Source organism: Lissotriton vulgaris, chromosome 3_1, assembly GCF_964263255.1.
Source record: "Lissotriton vulgaris chromosome 3_1, aLisVul1.2, whole genome shotgun sequence".
NCBI lineage: Eukaryota > Metazoa > Chordata > Amphibia > Caudata > Salamandridae > Lissotriton > Lissotriton vulgaris.
The window spans coordinates 148,506,871-148,518,881 of NC_141689.1; the positions used below are offsets into that span (position 1 = coordinate 148,506,871).

At 43.6% G+C, this 12,011-nt stretch overlaps 1 protein-coding gene across 1 annotated transcript in view; it reads right to left on the reverse strand.

Annotated features, from left to right (window-relative positions):
- LOC147726124 (receptor-type tyrosine-protein phosphatase mu-like) overlaps nt 1–12,011 on the reverse strand; it is a 1,369,719-nt gene that overhangs the window by 449,548 nt on the left and 908,160 nt on the right. The gene's annotated exons all lie outside the window — the stretch shown is intronic.

Genomic DNA, 12,011 nt, shown 5'->3' on the forward strand with positions numbered 1-12,011 from the left:
TACGTTGGTCTTTATTTTTTGCTGATTTTGATTTCATCATTACCTTCCGACCAGGAAAGAGTAATGCTAGAGCTGACGCTTTATCTCGGATAGAGTCTGGATCTTCAGATGCAGAGAAAGAACCTCAAAATATCATTCCAGAAGAAAAAATTGTGTTGGCTGTGGATTCTTCAAAATTGGTTGTCCAGTTGCAAAAATCTATGACTGATCAAGAGATTAAGGATTGGTCCAATCAAGCGTAGGGTCGAGAAGTGAAGAATGGAGTTCCTTATCAGAATCATCGCATGTTCCTCCCTACCCCTGCACTTCAAGAAAAGGCCATGGAATCCTGTCATGATAATCTGTTAGCAGGGCATAAAGGAATTCAAAAAACTACTGAGTTGGTGGAAAGGAATTTTTGGTGGCCGGACATGAGATCTCAGGTACGACAATTTGTAACCACTTGTGAGAGGTGTCTGAGGGGGAAGTCCGAGAGAAGGTCTCCTCAGGGAAAGTTAAGACCCTTACCTGTTCCGCCTCATCCTTGGCATACTGTGTCCATGGATTTGATAGTGGAACTACCGTTAAGTCAGGGGTATACCACAGTTTTGGTATTTGTAGACGTCTTTTCCAAGATGGCACACTTTATTCCCTTGAAGAGAATTCCAGATGCTCCTCTTCTAGCTCAGCTTTTTGTCCAGCATGTAGTGCGCCTTCATGGCATCCCTAAGGTATTAATTTCGGATAGAGGTACCCAATTTGTTTCACATTTTTGGAGAGCCTTCTCAGCAAAATTGGGAATTGACACTCGTTTCTCCACAAGCTACCACCCAGAAACTGATGGCCAAACGGAAAGAGTGAACCAGGAGCTTGAGCAGTACCTGCGTTTATACCTTTTGGACCAGAAATTAGATTGGTCAGAATTGGTGTGGGCAGCAGAGTTTGCTTATAATAATGCGGTTCACTCTTCCACTGGTTATTCACCCTTTTTTGTAAATTATGGTAGGCATCCCGCCTTCATTGTGGAAAAAGAGGAAAGCCCAGTTCCTGCAGTGGAACAGAAGGTTAGTGAAATGCAGAAATCCCTCATTCAAGTCAAGAAAAATTTAGAAAAGGCCAAAGAATCTTACAAAAAACATGCAGATAAAAAAAGAAGAGAGAATCCAGTGTTTCAGGCAGGGGATAGAGTGTGGCTATCCACTAAGAATTTGCGGTTAAAAATAAATCGAAAATTTCAGCCCCGATTTTTAGGCCCATTCAAAGTGGAAAAAATGCTTAATCCAGTTACAGTGAAAATTCAATTGCCTCCATATCTCAAGGTTCATCCCACCTTCCATGTGTCCCTGTTAAAGAAAAGTCCACCCAAGTTGAGAGGGCGTTTAGCACCAAAACCAATTCAGATAGACACACACGAAGAGTTTGAGGTACACAAAATTTTAGATTCCAAACTGAAGAGAGGTATCTTGTACTATCTGATTGACTGGAAGAATTTTGGCCCTGAGGAAAGATCGTGGGAGCCCTCTGAAAACGTTCATGCTCCAAGACTTCTTCGAGAGTTTCACAAGGCCAATCCTTCTAAACCCAAAGGAGAAAGAGCATTCTTGGTGGGAGGTACTGTCAGGATCCATGCACCTCGCCAAAGGCTATTAGTGAGGAAGAATCCATGCTGGAAAACATCTTTGCGGTGTCTGCTAAGGTCCTGCAGCGTCCCGCCATGTTGCAAAGGTAGCTCCCAGGCCCATCGAGCAAAACATCCTTCAGCGGTCTAGTTTCTGGGAGCAGTGGCGAGCATTGTCGTTAATGCGCATGCGCGAGCCTCGCGCTGCGCACTTCAACCGACTTTCATCGCCTGACAGGAGCTTCCGTTGCTCGCTGTCTTCTCGCTGAGGAAAATTTGGCGCATTTCTTCAAGAACATTTCCCCTTGCCCTTCACAGTGTTTGCGTGTCATTAAGGGACTTTTGACACGCTGTTCGAGTGCTTCGTTTTGCCCTTGTATCTTCTTGAAGCGACCCGAGTTCTGACAGAGTAAAGACGCTACCTCATAGCGTTCCGAGAGTAGTGGAGCTGAGACTTCAGAGTGTCTTCTGTGAAGAGAAGACCTCGAATACCAAGTAAGAGTGTGGTTCTTGTGCTTCAGTCTCCAGGCAATGACTGAGGTGATGATATCTTCAAGCTAGCAGTGTTTGGAGCAAGAGGATCCTTGAGCCTGAGAGATTAGCACTTCAGAGTACAGAGAACATTATTTCTATTAAAGACTTCAGAGAGTGCTTGTTAATAGACTGTATTTCCTGCAACCTTCTACATGAAAACTTCAAGACTGTATGTTTGCTAGTCGCCTTGGACTGTATTGGTGGCCATTCCTTATGCAGTTTCCCATTGGGTTGTCAGCCAGTTTCTTGCAGTGAATCAGATATACAGTACCAGACAAACATTAATAGGGAGGAGCTAGCTTCTCTTTAGACACTGGTAAGGATTAGCCTTGGTCAGGAAAGAATAGATAATAAGATGTAACATTTTCTTGTGAGTCAGAAATCTAATAAGTGTTTTACCTTACAGCGCAGACCAGACCAGACCAGGTTGGAAGCCAGTGTCCGAAGCGTGTCTCTCTTTGTTTGTCATCCACTTCCCCTTTCCCCCACGGGGTTAATTCTGTGGACAGCGAAATTCTCAGTAGTCCCTGAGTTACCCCTGGGGTGGATTTGGGGTAAGAGCTTCTGTTCCCGAGGGGGCCGAACCAGTGTATCCTTTGAACGTGACACGGACAAAAACTTCAGAAGCTGGAATGATAGCTCACTGGACGATCTTCTGCCGAGGAAAGGAATTGAGAAAAAGGGTAGAGTGTCCAAATCTTCGTGGTATACCCCGGAACTGAGAGCGCAAAGGGAAGGGTGTAAGAAACTCGAACGTATCTGTAGAAAAGATTGGGCGGATCACAGTAAAGCAGCATACCAAACAGCGATTAGAGCCTACAAAGTCTCCCTCAAAAACGCTAAGACCGTTTTTTTGGAAGAGAGAATTAGAATCTCTTCCAATTCATCTAGAGAAACATTCCAGATTGTCAAAGAACTATTAAAGATCCCTGTCCCCCCTTTGGCCCCGGACATCTCGGGAGCTAAATGTAATCAGCTTGCGGATTTCTTCGATTTAAAAATCAAAAATATCCTAAAAACTCTACCGCAATCTGAAGACATCCCAGACCTTTGTGGCAAGTCTCACATGCCTGGCCCACGGTTGGACACTCTTGCCCCAGTCGCAGTGGAAGAGGTGTAAAAAAGTCTGACAACGATGAAAAGCGGGTCGCCGAGCGATCCCGCACCAATGTACATTCTTAAACAAGTTTCTACTACCATCGCTCCCCTCGCCACTGACCTAATTAATGCCTCTCTTTGCCAAGGCATTGTTCCCCCTAGCTGGAAGGGTGCGATTGTAAAAGCCCTTCTAAAAAAGCCCTAGATGGACCCCTCAGAACTGTCCAATTTCAGGCCTATATCACTGTTACCAGGACTCAGCAAGATTGCAGAAAAGATGGTGAACCAACAACTATCCTCCTTTCTGGAATCCAATGAGTTACTTCGGAGCTCGGAGACAGGTTTCCGACCAGGTCAGGGAACGGGGACTGCTCTTATTGCAGTCATAGAAGAGGCGAGGTGCATCTTGGATTCAGGAGGATCAGTGGCAGTGATCCTCCTGGATCTAAGTGCAGCCTTCGATATGTTTAACCACCGCATTTTACTTCAGCGCCTATCTAACATCGGAGTCTCAGGCACTGCTTTGGCATTGTTAACCTCCTTCCTTGATAGTCGGACGTTCCAAGTCTGGGAAAGTAATGCACGATCCAGCTTGATCCCCCTCCAGTGTGGTGTACCACAGGGCTCTTCATTGAGCCCTCCTCTATTCAACGTATATATGTCCCCACTGGAGGAGGTAGTTGCCCCATTTGGGATAAAAATAGTGAGTTACGCTGACGACACACAACTTGTCGTCTTACTCACCCAATTGGACCAAAGCTCTGGAAATCTTCACTCATGCCTCTCTGAAATACACACGTGGATGAGCAAGTCAGCACTTAAATTAAATGGCTCAAAAAGTGAGCTAATGATCCTGGGGCACAAGCAGACATCTTTTCCTGAGGCTATTTGGCCGGCCTGCATGGGAGACCTTCCTCTCCCAAAAAATGAAATTAAAAGTCTAGGTGTCTGGATTGATCAGGACCTTTCTTTTAAAATTCAAGCCAAGAAAACTGCTGGCATTTGTTTTGGCTTGCTTCGCTCAGCTCGGAAGGTCCTTCCTCTTCTCCCCTCTCTCTCAAAGAAACTTTTAATACAAGGGTTGATCCTCTCTAGGCTGGACTTCAGTAACGCTCTGTACCTGGGCACGCCAGAAGCGACAATTAACAAATTGCAATATATTCAGAACTCCGCAGCTGGGCTGCTGACAGGCACTTTAGCAAGGTCATCAGCGAAACCAGCCCTGAAAATGCTGCATTGGCTACCTATTCGCGAAAGGATAAAGTTCAAATCCCTTATTGCCCATAAATCATTACAAGGCAAGGGGCCCCCCATTCTGAAGAACTTAGTGCTCCCCTACAAAGCTAATAGGCCACTCCGCTCAGATCACAATTGCTTAGCTAAAATTCACGGAGTATAGAGGGCTCGTACAGGAGGAAGGCGGTTCTCAATCAATGCCGGAACTCTGTGGAACTCGCTACCGCTGAAGCTTCGGGCTGAACCAAGCCACCTTCGTTTTCTGAAGCTTTTAAAAACCTTTCTGTTTCCCTAGGGCCCCAAACCTCACTTCCTGTCCTCAGTAGTCCGGGTTCTATAGTGCTGGGACGCTCCCGGGTAACCATGCGCTCCATAAATCCGCATCCAATCCAATTTATCAGCTGTAACTGGAAACTTGATTTCAAAGTTTAAATACTACCAATTAACAAGTTGGACAAAGACAGCTGGAAAAGATCTGATAGGCAATTCGAACTTACCACTAAAGATTTGCTCTAAAAGCAATAAGGGAAAGGAGGTGGCAGATTAGTACTGGCTATTGGTACAAAATGGAGAAAAAGGAGCAGGCCTCATTTATGGAAATTTGGAAGAAGGACCTGCCAGATGAAGATCTCGAATCTATGGGGCAAGTATAAATGTCACTTCTATGGTCATGTATAAATGCTGTACCATTAAAAAAGAATCACCTTTTCACAGCTCATAAGGCAAACTGGAGCCCGCGGAAGATCTCAAAGATGGGAAATTGGGAGATCAAGAAATTCCCCAAATGTGGAGAAGATAACGTCAATGAAGTCCATATGTTTTGGAGCTATCCGGTAATAAATGAATTCTGGGTCAAAGTAGGTAAGAATGAATAGTTTAGTTGGGGCACTCCCTATTCGACTGATATATCCAATGTTAGAAATAACTTAACAATGAGTGCGTGCTATCTGGTGACAAGGCGGCCAGCCTGGCAATACAGATCAACAGCTAGTTGGAAACCACTGGTATACCAGATGCACTGCTAGTGTAAAGTATATCACTTTCAAACATTAGCACACAAAATAAATATACATAGTTGAATACACTTTTATATTATCCAAAAGGTTTCCAATCACTACACTGATTGCTTCACAAAACAATCAATTATAAAGAAATCATGGATGTCGAGTCCATGATAAAAAAGCTCACTGCTTGCTGCATTCTAAAACTGCGTGTGACAATGTCCAAGGTATCACAAACAAAATATATACATAGAAAGATTGTATATGTATATATTTTGTTTGTGATACCTTGGACATTGTCACACGCAGTTTTAGAATGCAGCAAGCAGTGAGCTTTTTTATCATTGGCTTCATTATATGTTATGTGTTTTTTCTATCATTCTCTTTACAGCGCCCCTGAAGAAGGGATAGTATCCCGAAACGCATTGGGCATGATTTGGAAGACCGTTTTTGTAAATGTGAATTCTGTGAAAAAATCTTTTTCGTTTATATATTTTTTAACGAAGTTGCAAATGTGATTATTCAACATTTTGTATCTTTGTACTCAATTGATCTTTATCTGGACTTGACATCCATGATTTCTTTATGATTGATTGTTTTGTGAAGCAATCAGTGTAGTGATTGGAAACATTTTGGATAATATAAAAGTGTATTCAACTAAGTACATTTATTTTGTGTGCTTATGTTTGAAAGTGATATACCTTACACTAGCAGTGCATCTGATCAAAGTAGGTAAGACCATATCGGATGTTATGGGGATGGAAATAAAACTAACTTCTAAATCAGTAATCTTTGGGATACCTCCTAGTGCTAGTGGGGGGGGGGTGATTTAATACTAACAAAAAAGCATAACGCGTTATTTTTCACCCTGATTCTTGTTGCTCGAAGGGAATTATGTATTAAATGGATATTAGCATGCCCTCCCACAGAGAAAGAATGGATTTTTTCCATTCAGAGGACAGCACGTCTGGATCAAGCAGGCAATTTTACAAAAAAGACCAAATATTGGGAAATATGGGATAAGTGGGCTGAGACAGGAGCTCGACATATATTGGGTTTTAAATACTCTAGTTTATGGTTTATGTTTCTTTATTTGTTAAGTAGACCTTTGTGTTTCTGGGTCCTATGATTAAATAATATGCTTCAGTTATGGTCCAGGGGACTAGTCTGAAAAGGGCCACTCACTGGTAAGTGAGAATATAAGGGCCGCTTTCCTTTTCTAGTTTGAGGTTCTGAAACCCTAAAGAAGTGATTGAAGGTGCGGCTCTGGTGATACATAGCATCCTTTCTCCTCTGCGGGGGTGAAACCAGACCGGTAATTAAAAGTTTATCCTTCGGACATTTGAGGGGGTCAGAAAAGCACCATCTTTCTTGTTTTTAATGGAAGCATATTATCTTTAAATGAGGACAAAAAAAAAGAAGGAGATGGTCATTTTGATACAGCCGATATCTTACTTGGATCCACCAACAGACCACAGCTAGATAGTATTAACCCAAGGTATTATATCCTAAAAAAGATTTGGCTTATAATTCCGTAATCGATGTAGGACTTCACAGACACGTTTACAATGTTTATCAACTGAAAAAAATAAAATGTTGTCCATATAAACTATTACATTTTGATTAAGGTGATCAGAAAAAAATATTTTCCAAAAAGCATTGGAAAATATCAGGAGAATTGTTTAAACCCAACTGATTTCCAAAAGCGGGTTTCCATTTGTCTCCTTTTATCAACAAATGGTTTGCTTCTCAAAGTTCAACTTTTGAATAGTTCTGACCTCCTCGTACAGATTCCAAGGTATCTTTAATTAATGGCAGAGGGCAATGATTCTTTATTGTGATCCTATTCAAACCTTTATTATTAAAAGCAGGGCTTAACTCATTTGATTTCTTGGGTACAAAGAAAAGAGGAGCTCCTGCAAGAGATGTCAATAAAACAATTCGAACATTCTCCACATTTTGATCAAGATACTGCTGTAGCATCTTCTTTTCTGACTCTGAGAGTAGATACATTCTACCCTAAGGCCTCTCGGATCCTGTTAATGTTAAGGGAAATTTATTGAGCGCACTGTCACCATGAGTTTCCTGGCGCTGATAGGACACTGAGGTTGAGCAAGAGGAGTTTAGTGGGAATGTGAAAAGAGCAGAGTTTTTAAAGATTTCCTAAAAGATAGGAGGTAACAAGAGGTCTTGAGTGAGAGTGGAAGAGAATTCCATAGCTTGGGAGCCAGGTGAGAGAAGCTGCGGCCGCCAGATTTAGTGAGTTTAAACCGGGGGATAACTAGAAGCTGAAGATGGGTGGACCTCAAGGTGCGGGGAGGACAGTAAGGGGTGATCAGGGACTCCAAGAAAGCAGGGAAGGGACCAGTTAAGGCTTTGAAGACCAGGCAACAGACTTTAAAGGCTATTCTTTCACTGACTGGCTCCAGATTTATAGCACAGCCACAACTTTGATACTGAAGCAGCATCTTAGGGCTAGATTCCGATCTCGCTAGTAAAGTCCTCCGTACGACTCAGATCCTTAGAGCTTTACGAGAGATTTGTGCAACTGTAGTCCGAACGAGCGAGTATGATGCATTCTTAAGCTTGCAGACTTGGTTCACTCTGACACCCATTGAACTCTATGGGAGCCTGTAAACTGGACGCTTACATAGGCTCCTATAGCAAAAAGGGGTGGGTAGGGAAAAGCACATTCCCTATTGGGGCACCCCATGGTGCCCACCACACTGTTCATGCATGGAAAGGGGGACCCATGGTCACCCCCACAGGTCCGAATCGGAGGGCTCCAGGTGATTGGAGGCCTGCTACATGCCCCAAAAGAATAATTCTGGCAACTTTTTCAAACCAGACAGACCGAATCGTGAAGGCTGTCTGGATCATGCATCGTACTTGCTCATTCAGAAACAGAGTCCATAGAACTGTAAGAAGCGTCTGGGTATGATTCATATGGACTGGATTGTGTTGGAAGACGATTCCCTCGAAGCGTACGCAAACTTCACATCGTACTTGGTCGTTTGGACCAGTGTACAAATCGGTCAGGGAAAACGACTACGAATCGGGTCCGTTAAAGTCAAATCCGATTTATAGGCCTTCCGAGCACGATCAGAATCGACCCTTTAGTCTTGTTTTTTTCCAACACATCTCTGAAGTCCTGATATTATTCAGGAATGAGGGACAATGCAGAAATTAGAGTTTCTGACATATCAGGAGATACCAGGACTTCCTGAACTTCAGTTTGCCTTAACGCAGACAATTTTGAGCACACAGCTCATAGTTAAGGTATAATACTCTAGTACATTAGTTAAGACACAGGTTATGAAGAGCTAGCCACTAAACTCTAAAAATCACAGGATGATTTGGTGATGTTACTAAATCAAATTCCATGTTTTTATTGTAATTACATAGGGACACATGAAGGCGTTCAGTGCACAGAGTAACTGGTCCCGAAACGAATGTAGTACCTGCTACACTTTGTACAATATCCACCTCAGCCTTTGCTTGAATTGAAAGATTATTCTTTGAGGCCCAATTCTTGTTCTTAAACATATCTGTAGCCCCGAAATCCAATAAGACTCAGACTGATACACAGGATGAACTAGAGCCGTTGAAGCTGGGTAACAAAAATGGAGGGCATTTGTAGCCTTACTTAATGGTTCAGAAGACCAAACCTCCTTCCTCTTAAAGGATGGGGTTATTAGTTTCCGGGGGGTTTTGTTTGTCTAATGGGACACTGCCAAAGCAAATGACCATTCTCTCCATTGCATAGACAAAGCCCTTTCAATCTTCATCTTCCCCTCTCTTCTTCTGACAGTGGCCCTTTTGTAGTTTCTATTTGCGTAGATTCCTCTAGAGATGAACTGGAAATGGGACTCTTGACTTTACAAGGTTCAAGCACCTTAGAAATGTAGGTTGAAGGCTGTGACTGAAACCCATTTCCTTCTTTCTTCCTTTCATTAAAACGATGTTTGATGTGCAAAACCGACTTGATTTCTTCATTTAAAAATGCGAGTCCCCTGTGGAATAGAGTCAATAGGGTTTTCGTCCACCTAAGATGTTTATGCAGCCAATTATTTAAAGCGTGTCACGTAGGACACTACATCATGAGAGCCCTGTTAAATTTCACACACAGCATCTTCTGCAGCATTCTCAAAACTCAAACTCTCAAACATTAGAGTGAAAGCCAAAATAAACACAAATTAATCATTTAGACTAGGGTCAGTAGCCATGAAATAGGGTGTATTCCACACCACCATGGCTTGGATATTCCATCTTTATACAGTGCAGGGAGAATTGAGTAGGTTGGAAGGTAAAATAGATGTTAAAGAATCCATAAATTCCTTGAGTTTATTGAGGTTTCCATCAAAACCTTGGTGCCTCATCAGTAACTTGCAGTAACTCAGAAGGCCCCCTGGATAACAAGGCTTGATGCAAGATCGTATTTTAATTTTGAAGGGAATCCAATTCACCTGTTTTTTCGTTTATAAATAATATCATGACAGGTCATCACGTACAGTGCATGATTCCTAATTGTTTCACTTAAGCATTTAACTACAAAAGAGTAAAAAGGAGGTCCTCAGTGGGTGGGTTTGAGAAATAAAGTAAGTTGAAGTTGTTTCAAATCACTGGATGCATATACCCCAAGTAAATATGTAGTACATGTAATGACCTGGGCCAATCTATGGTTGTTGGCAACCTGGGCTGAAGACAACTGTATTCTAGCAAACACTTATCTGGCTTTCAGGGAGGACTGGGTACCATTGAACACTGTCTGAATCTGGTGCTGTTAGGTAATACATACAGTAGGACAAAGAAAGGCTGTTTACATGTAGCCTTCATGGATTTAACCTGTGCATTTGATAGGTTAACAGGTCTTAATTGTAGTAGATTATGTTTTGTCTGGGCATGGAACCAATTGTAAGTTATATGAGACAACTTTACTCTGACATCAATGGGAATTTGGGCCAAAAGGGGAATGCTCTGTATGTGAAATTGGGTTGTTGGTTGACTGGGGTGTGGCCCACGGTCAAGCAGCAACCCCAATCCCTTACAGCGTAAGGCGCAAGCAGACTCCAAATTAACCTGTGCTCAACCCTCTGGTAGCTTGGCAGAGAGCAGTCCATGTTAACTTAGACTTCAAACGGTAACACAGTGAAAATACACCACAAAAGAATCTCACATCAGTTTAGAAAAACAGAACAAAATGTAATAAATAAAAAATGACCAAAATTATATAAATCCCATCAGTAGAAGTGGACTTATGGATTTTTAAAGATTTAAGGGAAAAATAGCACTAAAAAGTACAAAGTGGCAATCAAAGATATCTGGTTGTGCTTGACCAGTTAGAAGTCAAACTTTCAAGCCAACTGCTTTAGAGCACAGGTTGGCTACAGTCACCAGGGTAGGACCGAGAAGTTTACCTTCTCAAGTTCATGCCAGGAGTCCCATTTGCTCCCGTTTGTTGTGGAGGAGGCCATAAAAACAGGGTGAGCATCACAGGATGCTGCCAGCATAGCAAATGGCTTTGCTGGAGCTTCACGTTGGTGGTCCCCCACGAGTGGCTGAAACTTTAACGTGCAGAGGTAGATCCTAGAGCTTTACCTTGAATCGCAGTGTGAGCAACGGGGCCTCGGTGCGAAGAGCCCATAAGCTTGAATACAGTTTGCAGAGCCACACAAAGGGCCAAGACCTGAGAAGCACCACTTGGGGTCAGGCACTCACTGGAGCTGAGCCCAGGGGCTGGTGCAGGGTGCTGGGGAGACTTTTAGGCCCCAGAAGCTCAGCTTATGAGACCAGTAGATTAGCCATTGGAGTCACTCTGGTGTCCTGGGCTCAAGAGTGAAGTTGCAGGACCGGTTCTATTCTCATCAAGGAAGAGGGAAGCAGACAGCAGGTCAGCACAGCAGGTTAGGAGTTCCTGCAGATCAGCAGTCCAGCATATTGACAGTCCTTTCAAAAGCACATCAGTCCTCCTTCCTGGCAGAGAATCCACAAGTCCAGGAGTGTGCTGAAGATTTAGGGTCCCATTAGGATGACAGGCGGGCTTTGTCTGCCCGCCATCCCATCGTAGAAAGGGACCACCTGCCATAAGGGCAGGGGTCCTGTGGGGAAAATTAGGATGCGCCCGCCACAGTGGCCGGCGCACCCTGTATTTTTAACATTGCGGCGGGTGGTGCTGAAAGCACTACCCGGCGCAATGCGAAGAATACATGTTGTGCATTTCAAAGCACAACGTGACAGGCACTGCGCAGTGCCTGCCACGTTGTTCTTTAAAATGCAGGGGGGTGTGCAACCCCCACACCCCCAGAGTCCCAGGGGCCCGCAACGAAAGGCATTGTAAAATGCCCATATAGAACCCTTTCGCAAGGCGACCGAGGCGGAAAAGCGGTAGACGGTCTTTCCGTCCGCCGCGGAACCCCCAGCCATAATAATATGGCGGGGAGTCATTCCGGATGGCATGCAGATTGCCCCCGCCAGGCTGGCGGTGGCTACTGCCGGCCTGGCAGGGGTGATCCGTCCGCCATCCTAATGGACCCCTTAGTATCTGA